This window comes from Protopterus annectens, chromosome 1.part0, assembly GCF_019279795.1.
Source record: "Protopterus annectens isolate FY-2018-M chromosome 1.part0, PAN1.0, whole genome shotgun sequence".
NCBI classification, from domain to species: domain Eukaryota; kingdom Metazoa; phylum Chordata; order Ceratodontiformes; family Protopteridae; genus Protopterus; species Protopterus annectens.
The window spans coordinates 1,246,027,243-1,246,049,944 of record NC_056725.1 but is presented as its reverse complement, the minus strand read 5'-3'; positions in this window follow the sequence as shown (position 1 = coordinate 1,246,049,944).

The following is a 22,702-nucleotide window of genomic DNA, read 5'->3' as shown; positions in this document are numbered from 1 at the left end:
CCATATGAGTGTTGGACATCCTCCAGGGTATGTCTGTGAATGCAAATGCTACTGTGCTTTCAAATGACTTGTGTGTTACAGCTATATTAAGAGAGTGTCACTAATTTTGTCCCATCACCCCCCCCCATGTATGTGTGGCATCCTCCAGATGTCCTCCACAGTAACAGGTTCACAGGAGTGACTGAGAAGCAAGAGTGTAAATACAGTGTGCCATATTGACATAAAACAGAAATTTATATCAGGTATTACCTGTGCACATCTATGTATGAGTAGGTGTACCTGGCTGCCTCATAACAACAGACATGGGATGCAAAATGTCAGGTAAATAAGCTGTACATTTTGTATATGTGTGCATCCAACCGAGTTAAATTTCTACAGCTACTGGTTGTTTCATTGCCCTGACATAGACATGAGTACTAGAATAAGCATGATTATCAGGTTGAAATTTCAGAGGTGTCTAACTGTGTTATGATCTTGTGTCCATACCTACTACAAACAGCCATATGACCACTGACATAGCTGTATGGAGTCAGCTATACCTTACCTGTAAAACCTGTCTCCACCAGAGCAGAGTAACCCCCTTTGCTGAACAGCAGCAATACAGAAACCACATAATTGGTTGCTATAGTGGCTGTACAGGTCAGAGTAGGAGCAGGCACCAACTTGGAAGTGAATCGACCTTTGTCTGAACAAGCATATAAGATCACAGGTGGGTTACTGTAAGGCTAACTATGAGTACAAATTGGACAAATCCACCAAAGGCAATCACAAGGCCGTCCGTCTTCACATATGGCTGCAATCTCAGAGGCAACAACCCAACTCACCCTGTAATGGTGGTGAATCACACCACATATACACAGAAACCATAGCTATAGCCAACCTGCTGCAGACAGGTTTAGGGCAAACATCACCCCCTGGCTTACCATCAGTGTAGGTGGATGTGCACAGCACCCGTACTTCTCCCCTTATCATCAGGGAGCAGGTGCATACTGCCTAATCAAAGTCAACAAAAGCACGTCTCCATGGGACCTGAGAACATTCCTGTCTGCATCCTACATGAATTCAGGCATATGCTTCCAGCTCCGTTACACACTGTGTGCAAGCAAAGCCTGAGCACCATTGACATCCCATCTGCAAGGAAGATGGCCATTGTTATCCTTCTACACAAATGTGAATGATGAATGGTGGTTTATGCAATGTACTGGCCTTCACTGGAGGGAACATGACACATCAGGACCATTAGTGAAATGCAGGTTCATACTGTGGTGATAGATGACAGGGGTATGATGTGGTTGTAAGTGGTGGCTAGTGATAGGCATTATTGATGTGCTGGCTCTGTAAATAACTCTGGGCAATGTCTGAGGTCCTGTGATGTGTTTCCCTGTTTATGTCTTCCATGTGGCATGCAGCATCAGCTGGCATACACTGTAGAGGAGACTGCAGCTATTATGTAAGCAATAATACAGCACCATGCAGTGCTGTTCCTCCGAAGCCGACAAAATCTGCAGGAGCAGACTGCCTTGTGGTATGACCCTCTCCACAGACTGAACATCTTGGGCCACCATGGCTGCACATACGGTCAGGTCAGGCATCTGGCAACTGACATGATATATCATGCCCGGCAAATGGCTGCTGCTGTGACCAGGGACCATACTGCTACAGGTGGGGGTTTAGCCACACAGGCCCCACTTAAGGCAACAGAGGAGCACATTGCCAACCTTGGGGCAGCCCCCACATAACACCCAACACATGAAACACCAGTCGTGTTTGTTGATTTCTGTACTTAACTTTGCTCTTGTGGGTTCCTTTATCGAAAGTGAGGTATTTTTACTTCTAATGGAGGTGGGTGGCACCCAGGCAACACATGAGAAATGTCCAGGTAAGGACACAGTGTACATCAATTTATTCATGTAGCAGTCATACTGTCTTCAATAGAGTATCTAAATGCATATGTCAGTTCAAATTGCATTTGTGGGTGGGTTTTAGTAGTGCACACAAGTGAGCATTTATGGTGAGGGACAGCAAATTGTGCACTTTCATAGCTCGTACTGTACCTGTGCAGACACATAGCATTCACCTTCTACCAATGTCAAATGTGAGTCTGCTGACAATACCTCTTCCCCACAACTACATAGGTTCCTCTGGTCTGCATGTGGGACAGCAGCCTGAAGCCAGTGAGTATATGATTTTCCTGTTGTGGCTCACCAGTACCCCACGCATGTTAAGGTCTGGTATGTTAAGGTCATGCATGTGACCATGCACACAACTGTTACTCTCAGTTATTTTGCAATATCTGCATGTTCACTTTGTGGTGGGGTTAACTGCATTGCATCAAAGTGGTCATCACATGGGCCTATTTGCAGGAGATGTCACATTTCTGTAGCATACCTCACAACCTGTCATTGCAAGAAATCTGGACAAAGACTGACAAAATGGGGGGATGAAGGCCCAAAACTAGGAACATATTTTCTAAATTAGTGTTATAGAGTGCATATCAATGGTGTACAGACACCTGTTAGAATACCAGGGATTTGTGAAATATAAAAATGAGAGCACAATAACACATTACCAAACCCTTCCAACCTTTCATGTGACCTATAACCTGTACAATCCAATTGTAAAACAAGCGAATCTGTTAGGGGAACAATTATGACACATAAAAACTTACAAGAAGCTAGATGTATATGTGTGCACAGGCTGAAGCTAATATTGTGTTGAAGCAGCTTTCAATATCATTACAGCATTACATCTTCTTGGGTACACACCTCCCATCAATTACAGAGACTCTTTGATTAACAGCAAATAACGGTCAGCTGTCCTACCAGGAATATCCTAAATTTACTCAGTTGCCTGCTACAGCAACAGCCATAGCTTGCATACAGCTTATGACGCAGCAAATGGATCTCATTTATGAAAGGTATCAGGCCAGAGAAGGGTACACACACATTTACACAGCATTGCATATACCATGGAACATAGTGAAGACAGTCATAAAAATGGTGGTGGAAATATGGGGCAACAATGACATTGCAAAGAAATGGACATCCCTCCAAATGTGTGGAAAAGACAGTCATCAAATGGTGGTGGAAATATGGGGCAATAGTGACATTGCAAAGAACTGGACATCCCTCCAAATGTGTGGAAAAGACAAGACCCAATCTGGTCAGGGAGGCTACCAGGAGACCTACAGCAACACTACAGGAGTTGCAGGAATCATTGGCAAGTAGCATTTGTGTACTACATGTGACAACAATCTCCCGTATTCTCCATGTGTCTGGCCTATGGGGTAGGTTTGGAAGATAGAAACCTTCTCACACACAGAACAACATCCAGTTTGGGCAAATTTCTCAAGAAAACTATATCAGGTCCCCCAATAGCATGTGGGGAAATGTGTTATGGTATAATGAGACCAAGGTTCCACTTTTTGACCACAATACCAAAAGGTTTGTTTGGCACAAGAAGAACACTGTGCATCACCAAAAGAACACCATCTCTATGGTGAAGCATGGTGATGGCAGTGTCCTGCTTTGGGGTTGCTGTTCATAAGCTGGAAGTGGGCCTGTAGCCAAGGTGGAGGGGATTAAGAACAGTTCAAAATACCAGTCCCTTTTGGTACAAAATCATCATGCGTCTGCTAGAAAGCCATGGATGGAGAGGACTTACACTTTTCCACACAACACTGACCCATACCATACATCAAAATCCATAAAAGAATGTCTTCACCAGAAGACAATCAGTGTTTTGGAATGGCCCAGCAACAGTCCACACATATATCCAATAGAGAATCTGTGGGGTGCCCTGAAGAGGCCTGTGCAGAAGTGATGCCCTCACAATCTGACAGAGTCGGTGGGCTTCTGCAAGGGACAGTGTACAAATTTTGCTAAGTTTAGATTTGCCATGCTGATACACACCTTCGCAAGAGGACTGACTGCTGTTATGAAATCAAAAGGTGCTTTAACTAAGTATTAGTTTAAGGGTGTGCACAGTCATGCAACCAGCCTATTGTATGTATGTTTTTCAACTTCTACATTACCCCTAACCAATGTGTTTGTTCTTCAATTGGATTGCACAGGTTATATGTCACATTAAAGGCAGGAAATATTATCACATGATTTCTCTGGTCTCATGTTGTATATCAGATAAACCTGGCATGTTAACAGGGATGTCCACACTTATAATATCCACTGTATGCTTAGAAGGTTGTTAGTGTGACTGGTTCTGTTGTAACATACATGTTCTGCAGGTTTTGAAGTGTGAGACTCAAATTATGTCATTAAATAGTGACACCAGTCCTCATATCATCCCAGTAATGTGTCAGACAAATACAGGATTTATGACAGACCAGAAATATGAGCCACACATGTAGACATTCATTGTCACTCTGCACAGTTGAGAGGTATGTTCTGTAGGAGTTGCCACTATGTTATACAGTTGAACAGCAATTATGTGTACATGAGTCCAGTGCATGCTACTTGAAGGCCTATCACCTACTAACACTACTCACATATCACACACAGTATAAGTTGTAACAGGAAATAGAAAGGGCTGCATTGCATGATGTTGAGGGCCTGTCCAGGGTGTGTATGTAGTGGTCTGACTGTGTTGTGAATGTCACCAGTACCAGTTGACTATTTTGAGGTCTGTATTATCCCTGTCTGCCACCTCACCTGTATGTGTATATGTGTGTGTGTGTGTGCGTGTGTGTGTGTGTGTGTGTGTGTGTGTGCGTGTGTGCGTGTGTGTGTGTGTGTGTGTGTGTGTGTGTGTGTGTGTGTGTGTGTGTGTAGCAGCAAATTGTATAGTGCAGGTATTAATTTACATATGTTGTCTTTCCCCCACAGGTGGTCATGGTGGTAACAGTCCTTCTTGCTCAGTATCTGATGTCAGTGTCTCTGCAGACTCTGGCAATGATGATGGTCATATTCAGGCACAGGTAGTGTTGTCAGGGGCTGAATTTGTGCAATCGGTTGGCATCTCACAGTCACAATGCCCACTCATGACCTGTCCCCAGCAGCCACAGATGATGGACGATTGGCAGGTGGTGGTATGTAACAGGGTAGTGTAGTGACAATGGCAGGTGTGAGTGTAGACACTGTCCATAGCTAGACAGCAGGTGAGGTCCCACAGAGGTGGATGGACAAGGGTGCTCACAGGAAGACTGCTGCTCATCAAGCCACTGTCACAAGTGCCACAGCAGGTGTCACCAGATGCATGTTTCGGGGTGTCATGGATGCACAGGCATGTAGTGAATGCAACACCAGACAAATACTCAGGGTGGTGGATGCAACTCTTCCTGATTTATGTGGCGACATACGTGACCTTGTTGAGGCCACACATCAAAATACTGAGGTCATGAATAGATGGTGGGGTGAGACCTTGGCAATCCTCGACCATGGCATGTCTGTGCTAGAGCATGTGGTGGGAGATGGGCATCAGCCACATAGATGTAGGTTAGCACGAATATCAGCTGAGACTCTACGGGGTCATGCACCTTCACACTTCCGTAGTGAGAGTGAACCCAGCACTACCAAAAGGGGGGTTGCTGTCCACATCACAGTGGAGCAGACCATGCGCATATGGTCCTGGTCGGTCCCATCAGGGACATGGATCCACAAGACAGTAGTCACTATCAGGAAGCTGTACTGCATCTGGCCTTGGTCTTGGTGGTGCCAATGAGACCCCTGGCTGGACCAGTTCCCATGTCCTTGGCCAGAGACAGTGAACTGGACACCCTGCCACATACGGTCCACAGCTGTCCAACATAACCCTGTGTAGGGCAGCCACATGGCATGACTGTGTGCATACATACACACACACACACACACACACACACACACACACACACACATCTGTATCACAGGCAGGTCACCTCCAGACACACAGAGCACCTATGCACAGTCCATCTATAGGATACCCTTCCAAACACACACACATGGATGTCAACCGTATGGCCCAGCCTAGGCCTCTGGCAAAACCACGCCACACCCTGTGCATATGATAATACCTGTGCCACATCCCTGTCATCCATGCCATCAATGTAGGGACAGACTAATATGGGTCTGATGCAGAGAGTAAATATAGTACAGTGTAGCTATGTAATACTGTGTAAGGTGCTGTCTGCTTGCAGTTGTTATGGGTACACATAAAGGGGCATGTATCTTATTAGCCATGATGCATTATTGCTGTTAGTACCACTGACTGAATGTAGTCAGAAATTCTGTATTCTGTTTGTGTTCCAGGTGTCTGTGTGTCTGCAGGCTGTCACCCTGTAGACGTTACCAACATGGAGTATGGCAGAGTAGAAATACACCAACCATTTCATAGCCAAGGTACAGCTTTATATGTACATTTACCAGGTGTGTTTGCATGCAACATTGTGTAATGGACACAGTTGTCAAACAGTGTGACCTGGTGTACATATCCTTTGTCACAGACAGGGAGCCTTCTGACATGTCATCTCAGTGTTGTGTAGTACCACAAGCTCATAAATATGGAACAGGTTACTGGAGTACTGTCAGTAGGTCCCTCACCAGCTTAGCCATTAGATTGACCACAATAGATTCACATGTCAGCACCTGTTGCCCCTGCCATTTCTTTCCCATACACTCAACCCTGATGCAGTCAGTGAGGGCATGCGTGGTACTGTGTATGACAGGTTTGTGGTATGTATTCCTGAGTTCACAGGGTGGAACAGAGAGACAAAATGGTATATCCTTTGCCTACACACAATAAAGACTGACACAGGGGATGTGCATACAGTAACATAAACACAGCTGGCAATGGACAGATTCATAAACCTACATATCCACTTTAATATACTATAGTGCTGCATATACATGACATGCCCCACATAGATTATATGCATGGGACATAACCCAATACCTCTTACAACACGTAATGTTGTGAATATCTTCATAGATGGTGAGATAACCCACCAGAAATAGCAACTGGTGTCATCTATTGCTCCTACAAGCCTGGACAGATAATAGGGTAACAGACATTGCATCAGCATGATGTTTCAGTCAGGTTTGATATCTAATGCTGCCATGTGTACACTAACTGTGACCTATTTGGCAAAAATATCACATACATTAGGGGACACAGACTACATATGGGTTACAAACATCCAGATATTCCATAGACATCTGTACAGATGACTGAGATGACCTGTACAATGGTTTAACATGCTGCATGTGAGGCAGATGCAATTAACTTGCTATATAATGTAATGCCATCGGGAGGTGATAAACAAGCATGGATGGTACACACATCAATATGGTATAACCCACACACGATATGATTCTCAATCCAAACACACTTGTCAGTATTGAGATTAGAATCCCTAACTATCGAGTTGTGTCTACTATAGTGTTACACAGTTATCTGATGTGCCATGGAGCTTATATGAATTAATCTTCTCCCAAGGTACTTCTAAGGTGAATGACATCAGCAGGCCTCATAAAGTAGGGTGATGGGAAGTGTACAGGGTGGTACACAACTCAAAATGGTATAACCCACACGCGATATGATTCTTAACCCACATAACAACAAACACACACACCCACACACAGTTGCCAGTATTGAGATTAGAACTCCTACCTATCTTGTTATTTCTACTATAATGTTACACAGTTATCAGATGTGCCACTGAGCTTATATGAATTCACCTTCTCCCAAGGTACTTCTAAGGTGAATGACATCAGCAGGCCTCATAAAGTAGGATGATGGGAAGTGTATAGGGTGGTACACAACTCAAAATGGTATGACCCGCACATGATATGATTCTCAACCCACACACCCACAAACACACACACCCACACACAGTTGCCAGTATTGAGATTCACCTTCTCCCAAGGTACATCTAAGGTGAATGACATCAGCAGGCCTCATAAAGTAGGGTGATGGGAAGTGTACAGGGTGGTACACAACTTAAAATGGTACAACCCATGCACAGTATGATTCTCACACACACACACACACACACACACACACACACACACACACACACACACTTACTTGCCAGTATTGAGATTAGTACCCCTGCCTATCTAGTGATTTGTACTATCATGTTACGCAGTTATCACATGCACTACGGAGCTTACTGTGCTAACAACATACCAAAAGTGTTGATAAGTGGAATGACATCAGCAGGACTGATAAAGTGGGGCACTAGGTGGGAAACTTATCAAAATACTTCTTCGTACAAACATACACACACACACACGCTACAGAGTTTACTAGGCTGACAACTGGCCAAAGGTGCTGATAAGAGGAATGACATCAGCAGGACTGATAAAGTGGGGCACTGGGAAGTGTTGTGGGTGGGGATGGCCTAAAACTGTTTCACCTACAAACAAACACACACTCCCTCACTCTCACACACACAACTTTCACACACTCACACACACACACACACACACACACACACACACACACACACACACACACACACAGTTTCCAGTACTGAGATTAGAATCCCTACCTATCTAGTTATTTGTACTATAGTGTTACACAGTTATCACACACCCTACAGAGCTTATAGGAGTGACAGGAGTCCAATGGTACTTATAAGGTGAATGACAGCACCAGATCCTGTGAAGTAGGACAATGTGAAGAGTACTGAGTGTGAACAGTCTCCTAATACTTAGACCTATGGACACACACACACACACAGACACACACACACACACACACACACACACACACACACACACACACACACACACACACACACACACACACGCAGGTGATATGATATTATAAACCCAACCTCAGTACTAGTACATAATGGGGCTCACCTTTTATGCTTGCACGTGCAACTGTTTACATCTGGTATGCCACTGTCCACAGCAGGACACCACTGTATGCCATTTAAGGTATCTGTGTGTGTGACTCACTCTGTCTGTGTCCCCCTGTGTCTCTCTCTCTCTCTCTATCACTGTCTGTCTCTCAGTTCCCCACATCTATGTGTGTGTATGCTTGACATATGTTATCTGTTGCCCATATATATGTGTGTGTGTGTATCTCACGCAATAGATGAAGATATATCACATATGGGCCCTCTACTGCTAGCTGAGGGTAATCATGTCTGTTGTGTGTGTGGAGACAGTTAAGGTGTACATAGCTGTCTGTATGCACAGACATATATACACAATACCATCATATATTCCGATGTGGGTTCCAATATGTCCAGTGTTTCTCTAAGTGTAGGAGCATGCCCAGTGTGACCTTCTATAGTTAGAGTGGGACTCCATTCCAGAGATAGGTGTATTCCAGTCCAGGGTTTTGTGTGCTACAGCCATACCTCTCAGGAGTACACAGAACATTCCTCAGGGTACTGGGTTTGATAGCAGACATTTTCTGACATATCTGTAGTCTGACACTGCAATGTATTGTGTCATTACTTAGTCCCAGACATCCTCAGATCATCACAGTGATTTACCAGAAGAATACTAGTTGTATGATGCATATACCAATATTATTAGGGCAGCTATGTGCATTCTTGCCTAACAAGACCATTTGTGAGTTGTGGCTACAGCCAGTTGAGTGATGACACACTGTGTAAACAGTCCAACAACCTGGTGATATACTGGCTGGGGATCTCCTGCTTGTGTGGTATCTTTACAACCTGAGATGTCATATCCTTGTGTGGCCATACCTCTCAACTGTACATTTTTTGGCAGGTTGTCCAGGTGTTTGGCTAGAGGTTTCATCCTGTCTACGTAAACATGTGTTTTTATGGCAAGTTAGTTACATATAATTGAAGAGTGATGTTACAAAATAATGACAGACATTACTGTTTCAGACTGCATAACCTTCCAACAATTCCCACTACTGCAAACCCCTCACTGTACCTATGTTTTCAGTATGTAAGGGTGATATTTACAACACATGCCTATCATTGTGCCTTTGTTCCACTTTTATTTCTGCCCTTGTCCAGACATCTTGCTGTCAGAGTTTGGGAGTTTTGGGTGTGGGTACAGAGTGAATTCTACTCTGCAGGCATGTCCATTATATGTAAAAGCAAACATAAGAAAAAAGGATTATTGAGAATAACAACTGGCAACAGTACCAAAAAGCACTTATATTCACAAAAGCCTTGGCACCTCGGCTACACATCCTTCAAGATGTCCATTATATCCGTAGTATATTCCACATAGCACTGTGACTTCCAGGTATGTCAGTGGCAGAGCAGTGGGGTATCACTGACATGCATAACAGTTGGCACTGCAGTTATCTGCACATGGCCCTGTCAAAGAAAGCACTGTACCAGTAAAAAAATGTAAAAATTAACTGGACTTCAACGTGAATAAAATACTATTATTTTTATTAGTTAAAACACATCACATAAGTGCTTTCAGCTCTCATGGAGACTTCTTCAGATCATCATCTGAAGAAGTCTCCATGAGAGATGAAAGCGCTTATGTGATGTGTTTTAACTAATGAAAATAATAGTATTTTACTCACATTGAATTCTGGTTAATTTCTACATTTTCTTACTGGTTTGGTGAAGTTTGGGCCATTTTTTTAGTCAAAGACAGCACTGTACCTAGGGCACTACAAGACGACTGCTGGGAGAACGTGCTGGCCAGATCCTGACAGTATTAATCAGGGGCAGCTCGTGCTATCGGTCTGCAAGACTGCAGCCATCCCACCTAGAAATAAAAGAAATGCACAACATAAAACATAAACTTTAAAAAAAATGTTTCTTTTATTACCGAGTACTGGAACTGCCGCGCATGCACGGACACACTCAGACTGCCCCGCAGATGCCCAGGAATCTCTGCAAACTCTGACTGCCTGAGTTAGCAGTCCAGATGAAGAGAAGGTATTTTTTGCCCCGCAGATGCTGTGTGGTAGACGACCGCACAGAAGAGAGGAGCTCTGGACTACTTGAGCCACAGACAGGACCAATCAGGAGAGAGGTAAGCAGGGGTTTTGAGCACAGGACCAATCAGGAGAGGTAAGTTGAGTTCACAGCTCCGGCAGGGAAGAGTTAAGTCGAGCGTGGGCAATGGAGTTGGACCTGGCTTTCTGGACCCATTTACAGGTAAGGTGTGTGTGTGAATAGATCCGTTTAAGGCAGCTCATGTGTGTATATTTAATCAAGGCAGCTCATGTGTGTATATTTCATCAAGGCAGTTAGTGGAAATATCTTGTAGCTGTTTATTCAGTAATCAAGGCAGTTAGTGGAAATATCTCGTAGCTGTTTATTCAGACCAAAGGGTGTGTGTGTGTGTGTGTGTGTGTGTGTGTGTGTGTGTGTGTGTGTGTGTGTGTGTGTGTGTGTGTGTGTGTGTGTAATGCCCTTGTTAACACATAGTGGTGGGTAGAAATACTCAGGCTTGAACCCTGTACCTTGGATGCAGGTGGCAATGACCTGAATTCCCTACCCACCACTATTTGTAAAAAAATTGCAGACTTTTGCCTCATATTTGTTCTGTTCATCATAAAATCTGTGGTTTCTGTATCTTCATATTTCCTTGCAAAGGTATGTAGTGCAGTGGTGCACTGGTAGCATTGTTGCCTGACAGCTACAGGTTTTCTGGTTTGATTCTTGACTGGGGTTCCTTCTGTGTGGAGTCTGCATGCCCTCCCATCCCTTACAAAGATGTGTTTGGAGTGTTTCTCCCTGCTCTGCTGAAATTTGGCTTTGTTTTGTTCCAAGTCAGACTAGTTTCTTGGTTAACAAATTAACCACAAATACACATAGCTCATTAACCCCTGCATATTATGGACAGGCAACATGTTATCATGTGTATTGGTACAGCCCTGCCAATGTGTGCTATGCTGCTATTTCCCTGCCATCATACATGTTATTGCATTTCTGTGGGTATATGGGGGGCACACTTGTCAACTGTACACATTTGCACAGACTGTGCTGATATTTGCTTTACATTTTGGTTCCATTTACCATACTATTCTGCCCTGTCTTGGGCACTAGAGGCATATCAGTAAAGAGCACACATCAGATTGCAATGGCATACATTTGAGTTTCAGACTTCTTACCCTTTGTAGCCTTACTGCAACTGTGAGTCCTGCTGTGCTATCACTGTGTGAGTCTGTAGGGAGGTAATTCAACATTACCACCATTTGTGTGCCTTTACCAGACATTTCTCTGTGGTTTTCTATAGCTGATTTGCTTTGTGGGTATGAGGGGTGGGTATGGGACCCCCACACTGACATCCATGCCTGTGACCTTTGACCCCCCAGTTAACTGTCCCTACACTTATACTGTAGTGGGATTTGCCACCTTAGGTACTATTGCATAGTGTGTGGAGGCCAGAGTTGGCCAGACATTTCCTGGTGTCCCACATAGCTGTCAGTTGTGTGCTGCTGTCCCAGTAGGCCACCCATTCCCTTGCATGCATGCAGCATTACCATAGATATGCTAGCAAAACATAATAATCCATTCATTTATTGTTAAGAAAACTGACTTACCTTGTGCTTGCAGCAGTTGTGAGGATGGTGCTTGAGGGCTGCCTATGTTGGATGCACACAGTACACTGCCTATACATGGTAAGTTACAGGTAATGTGATGTGTGTGTCATCCATTTTACTGTGTGTGCGTGTCAGAGAGAGGTGTCAGTCCCTGGGGTCCCTACAGTGTCAGTGTGTGTGCTATGCATTGCCTTTTTCCAAAGGCCTATGCATACTGGACATGCATCCATTTGCCTACAGGAGCAGGCTCAGGGGCTTCCTCCTCTGAGTCCCTCTGTGCCTGTGGGAACCTTAGCAATGGTGGTGGGCTGTGTGGCCCTTCCCTGTGCTGTTCCTGCTGCAGCTGTTTCCACAGGATCATATTGTATAGCATGGCACATACTATGAACATGTGTGCACATGTGGCTGGAAAGTACTGCAAGGCTCCATCAAATATGTCAAGGCAGCAGCACCGTGACTTGAGCATCCAAAACACACATGCTACAATGATCCTGGTTTGTGCATGTGCCTCATTATGGCATTCTTGTGTGGGTGTGGGTGCATTTCTGATGGGTGTCATCATTCACAGCTCCATGTATAGCCAGCATCCCCCCACTCAACGGCCATACTGGATGCCCCCACTGGCAAATGCCTAGTACAGCTGTGACGAATGCCAGATGTGGGATTCGTGATAGCTTCCAGGGCTGCCAGCACACACATTCATGATAATGCCCTGGGAATTGCACATGACCTGGCAGTTCATGGAGGGGAATTCCTTGTGGTTTATGTAGACCCTACCCTGTTCACCAGGCAGTGCTTTCATGTGGATGTGCGTGCAGTCTATCACACCCAGTACCTCTGGGTATTCTGCTGCATGCTGGAAGAGACGCATATTGCTAGTCCTCTCCTCATGGGTGTTGGAGAAGCAAATGTGCTCACTGGGATGTGGTAGCATAGCATCCATGAGCTGGTGGAGTACCCTAGATGCCGATACCTGTGACACCCCCATAATGTTCCCAGTAGGTCTTCGGAAAGTACCTGTAGCTAGAATTCTTAAGGCTACACATACCTTGGTATCCACTATTATGGGTTCCCATCTGTTGGTTCTAGGTCTGAGTTGAGGTCGGCACAACTTGATGATTTGCTGGAGTATGTCTCTGTCCACCCTGTAGCACTCTACTATCTCCAGATTATGTAGCCCCTGGTAAGTTACCCTGGGTCTGAACACTCTTCCTGTCCTTCTCTGTCTGTGGCAGTTGTCAGCATTATCCTCCTCTCCACCCTCAGCCTGTAGCATATACTGATGGACCAAAGCAATGGCAGCCCCTAACATTTTCCAGTTAAAATTCCCCCGCATGTGTACACCAATGGTGCAGAGTTTGTGGGAAAAAACAGACTTGTAAGGTGTCTGCATAGTTCATACTGTTGTGCTGCAGATGCTGCCTGTATGATTGGCTGACTATAATGCATTACACCTTCTAGCTATGTAATTTGTTCTTGATTGCTTTTATTCTGCTATTTTCTTTTTTTTTCCTTTTTTCCCTTCCCATTTCCTCCCTTTTTAAGTCCCGAGGCACGCTGCACAAACCCGGTGCCCAAATGTAAAGATTCTGCTATCTCCAGGTTATTTTTGGTTGTTTTTTTGTTTTAGACCGGGTGCATGCCATGCAAACCTGTTTAGCTAATGTAAACACAAATAAATGGTCCTCCCTGAACATGTACATGCTTTTTATTTCATGGAATAAGTCAATACAGCCTCAGACACACACCCTTGTTTAGCTGTGCTGAGCTAAGCTTATCTGTGCACCATAGGGCTCCAATGTGCTTTCACCATGCATGACACACCCCGTTTTCATGTCTGCTGCTCCTCCTACTTACACAATCGTGCTGCAGTTAGGTGCAGTTTGGCACTTAGAAGATTTTTGTAATTCAGTAATTTTCCCCTCATTTACATACCCCACTGCTTTAGTCCATAGTTACTGCACTACCCCAGAGCCTTTCCCCTTGACAACTACTGTTTCCTGGTATTGCTTTGATTCTGCATGCCATAGACTATAATGGCAAAATGCAGATTTCCCTTATAATTGAGTTTTCACTTTTTTTTTAATTTTTGGCATGATCCCTTTTGCGTGCCGCTGCCCTATGCTTAAACGTCCAAGTTCAGACAAAAAAAAAGCTTTTATTTTTAGAAAAATGAAACACTTTTCTATGCCAAAGGCTATATATTTGGCCATTGGCATGCCTAAAGATTATAATACATGCTTTTTTTTGAGCTGTCATGCCTCTGTTTTCATTTTTGCAGAAATGTATTCGGCTAGTAGCCGAATACATTTCTGCAACTAATACTATTCTTGCACAGATGCCTGCCTGCTTGCTGAATCACTAATTCACCTCAGTTGCATGGTCTTCACCAGCAAATGAGGTAATTAGCATTATGTAGTGGTGTCTGTGCAGGAATAGTGTAGGTAGGCTCGTGCTTATCAAAACAGTCCCGGGGAATCCTGGGGAATATCTATGGTGACAACATCTATAGCTGTGTTTTTAAAACACCATATAAAATAATATCATATGATATATACTTATAGGGAAAGAGAAAAACAAATCTGTCTGTTAGAGGCCCACAAAACTGTATGCTGCAAAATTTGTAATGCATTTGTTTGACTAACTGATTCCTGAAATGAAATTATAGATTTTGCATGAAACATGCACATAATGCAAGACTGCATGAAGCAAAATTATTAATGTGTACATCATATTATGATGACTGTCCTTTTAAAAGTAACACGATTCATTTAACAAGTTCACTGAAAAATAGATAATTATATTAATAAAGTCCAATCAACATAATTCCATATACATTTTTAACTGGAATAAACTAACTAAGCATGCCTCATTTGACATGAAATGTTTCCAAAGACAGAATCCCTTATTAGCTGTAAGAAATAACCTAAAACATAAAAAAGTGCTGTCCATTTCTTATTCAGCAAAATGGAAATGTTAACGTACATAATGAATAGCACATATGAGTAGTGTGTTGCATTTGCAAAAGCCAGTCCATGTGCCATCTACAGCTAGTGTGACATTTGGCAGTGCTTGCTAGTATCAGATCAGAGAAGCTGGCATGACTGTCACTGTCCAGTGTGGTAGGCTGGCTTTCTGCCATGGAATGCAGTACATATGAAGTGCTGTTATTGATATATGGTGTCTGGAATGAGCTATGTTTTAGCACCTCTGAGAGTTCATGACCTCAGACACCACTCAGAAGTGAACAAATGCACTTTGCTAGCAACTCCTTCATTTGTTTACTTGTTTTGATAAGAGAATAAGTTATATTATTCAAAGAAAGGCTTATTTTTAGCAGTGCATTTGGAGTGATAGATACATGTTACTTGCAGAGAGCCAACCTACACACAAATGAGGACTGTAAATAGCGGATTTTGCTCAGCAGCATGTAACTCATTAGCAGCCATTTGGTCTGATAAGTAGCACACACTGACAGTGATCTGAGCTTATACTGATGAATGGTTCTTTCAACATTTTGTTTCTGAAATGTTTGACATGCTGTTTGTTTATGATGGCAACACCATTGGATAAGACTTTTATCTTGTGAAGGCTTACTTTTCAGTTACCCATGTTAGGCTTTAAAGGGAAGTTTGTAAGCTTCGTTTTTCTACAACTATGCTGATTTTGGCATTTTTACTTTTCATTTTTTATTTTGCATATTTATAGTAACCTTTTCTAGAATTACTGATGTGTGAAATGCCATTTTAGACTTTTATGCAATACTTATCTTTATCACTATGAAGATAAGTTATTAAAAGGTGTCCAAAATGTATATGCCCTTTCTACAAAAACAATTTAAGAACTTGATGCATGTGTGTTTTATAAGATAAGAAGTTTAAAACAATCGATATGTTTTCTGTTACAATTTCATAAGGGGCAAAATCCACACAAAATAAGTGAATAAACCACCAGCAAATCCAGTTGACTTCACAATGTTGTGTCTTTCGGCTTATCCCGGTTAGAGGTCGCCACAGCGGAACTCCGGTCCGCTAATGTTTGGTAGTGGATTTTTACATGCCGAGTTACCAGCCCTGATGCACAACCTTCAATGAAGGCACGCTCATTCACGCATGCCTCTACACAGAAGACGCTCTAGCTGAGAATCGAACGGGACAACGTCTTGCTGTGAAGAGACAACGCTACCACAGCACCACTACCACGGTCCAGTTGACTTCACAATAATAACGTAAAACAAAAAACAAAATCAGTAGAACCACATTATGTTTCAGCAGAGGTTTTAAAGGGACAATTTCATTCAGACCTGGTAATATATGAGCTTTAAGTCTAATTATCCACTTCATTTCTGCTAGTTCGGTTTTCAATATAGCATCACCACCTTATAATTCTATAATGCATGCTTCCAGTGTGAAACATAAGCATAATTGTGTTTAATCCACATAATTAATGTCATGTGACTGTTTTTAAGTATATAAGCTATCTTAATCTTGTTTTTAGTGTTTAACACCTGAGGAAGTCTCTAGAGTGAAAGTTTTTAACTTGCGTTTGTATTGGAAATAAATGCTTATCATGGTTCCAGTGGCTTTGTTTTTTTTTTTTTGTTTGTTTTACAATTTCATAAGGGCTTGGAAGTCTGTTGGAAACAACAGTGAATGCACTAAAATCAAATTATATATATGTGACTTATCCTTTTCTGAGGGACACTTTTTATTTATTTCTAAATGCTGAATAAATATCAGTGGGTTAAGCTGGCCTGGGGTCTGGCACCACCACTTCTAGTATTAGTAGGTATGAGGTCTCTGTGCTTAATGCACAGTGTAGCTGCTACTAATCATGATACCTCTGTCAGGACATCTGTGTGAAGGAAGAGAGGTAAACTGTATACAGCCTGCCACCCAAGCAGGCACTTGTCATGCTAATCTGTCTGTCAGGAAGAAAGGCTGCCCTGAGAGCTGTGGAAATCCATCAAGAAGCCTGTACACTTGTGCTGCGTTAACAACTCTTCAGCCTAATTTTAGATCTTGCTGTTCCTGATGAGACTGATTGACAAGCAGCCTGTCATAGTCCCAGCAAGTGGTATAGCTGCCCTTATGGCCAGCAACTGAACAAACAGAAAAGTAAACTCTGCTTGGAAAATCGGAGCCCTTTCTTTTCTTTTAAGCATGAGAAAATCTTCCACACTAATTCATTATCCCTGCTGACTAGTAGTGTGGTGATAAGATTTGTTTCTACGTATTCATTTATTTTGCAAAGATACTATTCTGTACACTGTAATATTATTGCTAAAACATTGCATTAAACTCAATGAAGGAAATTTGACGTTTCTAAAATGCTTTTGCATGTAGAAATGTAAAAATATCTGCTATCTGAAACAAAACAAAATCGTATTACTTTTTTATTTTTTCTAGGGAATGTCTGTCTATTGTGCTACTTTCACACATGCTTATTGGTAAAAAATATATCTTATTAGGCAGACATTTTAAAGAATGTTCAATAATTGCTCTTATTAGTGCATTAAAACAGAAAAAAAAACATCTGGAACAGAAATTCTGGTTTTGTCATCTAACTGATCTTCCTACAAGCTTAACTAACCAGGTGTTGTGTTGCAAAAATAATAATATCAACTATACTCATGAATCTGCCATAAATATTCATTTTAATAATATTTACTGCAGTTAGGAGTCTTATTGACTATGAATGGGTTATAAGAAGTATGGAATACTTACAACAACAAAAAGACTTAAAAGAGGAAATATTCAAACTTGCTTCAGGCCAATATTGTTAAAAAGAATAGATGTGATGCTAAAATTGCCTGAAAAAATGCTAATATGATTACTGACCAATGAGTCATGAGGAAAAATAACTTTTTTTTACAGGAACTCTACTTGGGCTGGCTCAGGCCTGAAACCGTGAGAAAAGACATAGGGAATTCAATTTAAAATCAGATGCACACTATGAATTACATTCTGTGTATACACACTGAGGGTAGCACAATGGCAGAGTGTTTACTGCTGTCACACAGAGCTTGGCTCATGGATGGACTGCCTTCTCTGTGGAACCTGGACATCATCTGCATTGGCACAGGATTTTGTTGGGTGCTCCATTTTCCTCCATCATTAAAAAGTCATGCAATAGGCTAATTGGTGCACATTTAAATTGTCTGTGGGAATGGTGCATGGTATGTGTGTGTTTGTGTGTGTGTGTGTGTGTGTGTGTGTGTGTGTGTGTGTGTGTGTGTGTGTGTGTGTGTGTGTGTGTGTTCTTCTTGCAATGGATGACTCTTTGGATAAGCTGCTCTAACTTATACCTGTTGATTTCTGGGATTGACTCCATCTCCCAAGTGATGCTGCACTGGATTAAGCAGGTAAATAAAAAACATAAATAAATAAAATATGTCTTTTCTTTTGTTTCTTTTACTTCAGATGACTGTGTCTTCTACAAACAGTTTTCAGTATACTCTGACATCACTATATTAATGATACTTTAATAGTGGTAACACAAGTCTTGGGTCATTTTGTAAAGGCCTGAAATAAAATCTGCATTAGACACATGCATGAGGTGTACGAAATAGTATTAAGCAGGAGAAAATCACATATTCAGTTTTCAGATGTTAAATTATTTTAATTTTGTATTTATTGACCCCTGTCAAGACGTTATTGGCTCAGGGCAAAACTTTGTTAAGAGTATCCTGGCATTATCCTTTCAGATAAGCATGAGTGACACTTGCTTCTGTCCAGTCTGAACAGAATTCTTTTCAATATCACATATTTTTAATAAGCAGGAAAGCACACTAGACATAAATATTTTTAAAAGTTAATTTTGCAGCACCATTTGATTACGTGACTTATTTAGACTGAGGGAATCAAACCAATAAATACCAGATGAATCTGATTAACTGCTCTTAACCTCCCTTCACCTACTACAGACTACTTCCCCAACTAAAATATTATAAAATTTAAGCCCCACCCCACCTCACTTCCTCTAAAGTCCCCTCACCAATTAACTCCTCACCATCCGAAACCTAACTAATCTATCTCTTATCACTATCCTTAACCCATTCACCCCTCCATACACTCACCTCCACCAATATTTAACTCACTCTAATCCTCCTAAAGATGGCTATGGACAAATTAATTTGTCCCAGACCTCATTTTTCAAAGTTAATTTTGGAGCACCATTTGATTAAGTGACATAATTAGACTGAGGGAACCAAACCAATAAATACCAAATGAAGCTGCTTCACTGCTCTTAACCTCCCTTCTTTCACCTACTAGAGACTTTGCTGCCAGTAACATGATAGACATATGCACAGTAAATTATGTTAGAATGAATGCACCAGACAACTTTAATAAAGCAGCCATGGTATTAGATTAGAAGGGCAGTGCATTACCTGCTTCAACTTTTACAAAGCACTTGGCAAATTTCATAATTAATATGTGGCAAAAAGATTAAGAATATTTGTAGTGGGTTTTAATGCCATGTCAATGGTAAGTAACTAAGAAAATAACATTTACTGGGTTACAATAAAGGGAGTCCACTGGGATGAAAAGATTCAAACAAGTTGCTTATAACAAGGTCAGTACTTGTGCTTGATGCTTTCCTTTGTTTACAAGTGCCATTGCATGATTTTAGCTGTAAAAATGCATTTATTTGATGACAACAGAGAGCTATGTAGCAAACAATGCATAAGAGGGTACAGAAACATAAGTTAGTGAGATCAGAAGAATGGTCTAAGACATGACAATATGCACTCAATGCAAAACTGTACATCTGAGAAACAAAAATGAAAGAATGCAGTATGCATGAGGAGCAAAAACACAGAAGTAAAGGGAATTGGGGTGTGTGTAACCAAATCATAATCTGGCCAGAAGCCAAGGAAACCTGGTGAAACACTAAACCTCACATGCAATACAATGCAAGAAGAAAACAGAAATGTATGATATGTCTAATCACACAGTTAGACCCCAGAGAAACACAGCATTGCAGATCTGGAAACAGCATCAGAACATTACAAACATAATAGAGACCATTCAGAGAAATATAACAGCAATGGTGCAAGTTATTAAGTATCAGAAACCATTTAATCAGAAGTAGGTAAAGCTTAGCATATACAGTTTTCAAGAAGGTTTGTGGTGGATAAGAACAGGGATGAATTAGCATTTTAATATAAGTGAATCACAGAAATAAGTGCAGCTGCGTATCATCTTCCAAAAAATTAAATGCATGAGAAGCAGAGGAAGCCCAGATTAGAAGTCAAAAAGTGAACTAGTCATAGGAAATGAGGAAGTATTATTTCTTTGAAAGGGTAGTGGGTATGAAGAATATTCTTTCTGAAAAAAAGCAGCACCAAATACCTTAGCAAAACTGAGGAGTGTATGTGTCAGTTCGTATGAGATCTTCACTTTATCCATTATGTTAAAAAAGTGGCAAACTATGCTGGGCATGCAGTTTTCATGTGCCATCAGCCTTGGTGTATCTCTAAATTCCCACCGCTTGGATTTTCCTCTTATCTGTGAAGCAGAACATACAGTGTTACATGGTAGAACACTGTTTAGTGGCCATTCTTTCTTGGGTTATTCAGCCCTAGTATTACATTGTTGACTTGCTAACTATTGTGTGATTTGATTACATATTTCTGATCTCAGTTTCATGCTGGACAGGTTAGAACAGTTACTACCTTCTCTAAGTAACCCCCCACACACACACACACACACACTCACACACATGCACACACGCACACATGCACACACACACACATATGCACACGCAAACATACACACGCATACATACATCCACACACGTGCGCGCACACACACACACACACACACACCACATGCACACATGCACACACGTACACACGCACACTCACACATGCACACACACACACACATGCACGCGCATGCACACACACACACACACACACACACACACACACACACACACACACACACACACACATGCATAGATTATCCTGTCACAGTTGAAGCTTCTTTTCCAAAACATGGTTATTATTCCCATGGGCACTGTTGTACACCCTTAGAATTATGTGTGCAGAATAAGTTATCATATTGATAAGGAATTTATTCCTATCTTGTTGTCTTTTGTGACAATCAATATGAATATATTCCTCTAATCTGATAACATAGAGGACTGAGGTATTACAGTGATGTGACACTGTTTTATTCAGAGTCCTCATCTCTGATAGATAACACATAGTCATAATCACTAGAATACAGGCAGCAGGTGATGTTTTAAAGTTTTATATAAGTTCTGCAGGGTTGTGGTTTGGCATAATAGTTAAGGTGCTTACGTTACAGAGAAGAAGTACAGGGTTTGATTCTCACTACAAAAAAAAATGTCTAAGTTTAAAATGGTCCGTAAGGGCAACTAACCTACTACTTACCTCTGAATCTGAACCTACCCTAACAACTGGCATGGTGTTATATGTTTATCTGGGATGAAAAGAGCAGCTCCTGGACAAGAAATGGTCCTTCTCAGTGCAGTCCAGAATACCTTATGTAGAATGGAGAGAATTGTTACTACTACTATGTACATATGTTGCTTCAGTTTACTTAATATGAGGATTACTATTTCTGCTAGAGTGAAGACAGTATGAAGGGTTGTTACACTTTGTATTTGCTGTTGGTGACCTCCATTATAGATTATGTACCTGTGGATGTACTGGGAAATTTCATAGCAGCATCCCCCCATGCTATACAAGATCATAATATCAGATATCCTGCATGCCTAGTAGTTATCAAATTTCAAATGAAATAAATGCATAATCAATGGTTAAGGGAGTGGGATAATAACAAAGTTAAAGTACAAATGGTTCACAGATTACACAGTTGCCAAATTCAGTGGTAGAATGGACATCTGTATATGGCTACTACTCCACAGCAATGTTTATTAATGCATTACAACATGGTGACATCTCCAGGTGCTTCTGCCATCACATTCTACTGATACCTCTAGGCATCAGTTATTGCTTGTTCATATTTGTATTAATAATTCCGAAACTATACTACATACAAGATATTGGAAGACTTCATCTTAAAAGCTTACACAGTGACAAACAGAACTATATAAATATTTGACCTTTGTCTAATGCAGATAAAAGCATATTGAATATTATCTGTATACTATTTATTTGTATTATAATATTTTTTGAAAGATTTTTATTGCATTTTAAATGACACAAATTCAAATACACAAATTAATATTCATAAAAACAAGAAATAAAAACAAATACAAAAAAACA